Source organism: Aptenodytes forsteri, unplaced genomic scaffold (assembly GCF_000699145.1).
Source record: "Aptenodytes forsteri isolate BGI_AS27 unplaced genomic scaffold, ASM69914v1 Scaffold384, whole genome shotgun sequence".
In the NCBI taxonomy this organism is placed as follows: domain Eukaryota; kingdom Metazoa; phylum Chordata; class Aves; order Sphenisciformes; family Spheniscidae; genus Aptenodytes; species Aptenodytes forsteri.
The window spans coordinates 1,206,248-1,206,840 of NW_008794952.1; positions in this window are offsets into that span (position 1 = coordinate 1,206,248).

The window sequence follows — 593 nt, forward strand, 5'->3', positions numbered from 1 at the left end:
CAACCCCGCAACCGGCAGCCCGCCGCAGCAGCCCGAGGCGGGTGGAGGGCAGGGGACCCCCGGGCGAGGGGGCGGCCGGGCTCGGGGCGGCCGGGGGGCTCCCGGAGCCCGCCAGCGTCCCTCTGCATGCACCTGATGTGTATGCAGCACCTCGCCTCCCAGCCAGGAGAGAGCTCCAGTTAAGTGGCGCTCTATGTATTTTATAGCGAATATTCTCGAGTAGCTGCACTGCAATGAAGGAGATATCAAGGAGGCCTGTCAGTTCAAAGCTTTTGGGGTTGTTTGAAAATCTTCTTCACGTCAAAGTAAGCAGCCCTAGTATTTGAACAGCTGCTTTGAACAGTGAAAAGGGCTGAGCTGAATCAAAACACTGCAGTGTCTGCCCAAGACACCGCATCACCTTCAACCTACTTTTATACGAGCAGAGAAAAGGAAAGAAAGGCTGGTGAGACCTCTAATCCCGCGGGGTCAGCTCCGCCAGAAAGGGGGCACATGACTGTCTGTTTCAGAGCCCGAGCGCCGCGGACCCGAGCGGGTCCCCGAGCGGCGGCCGGAGCCCGAGGCGGGCAGCGGCGCGGCGGCGGAGCGCGGCG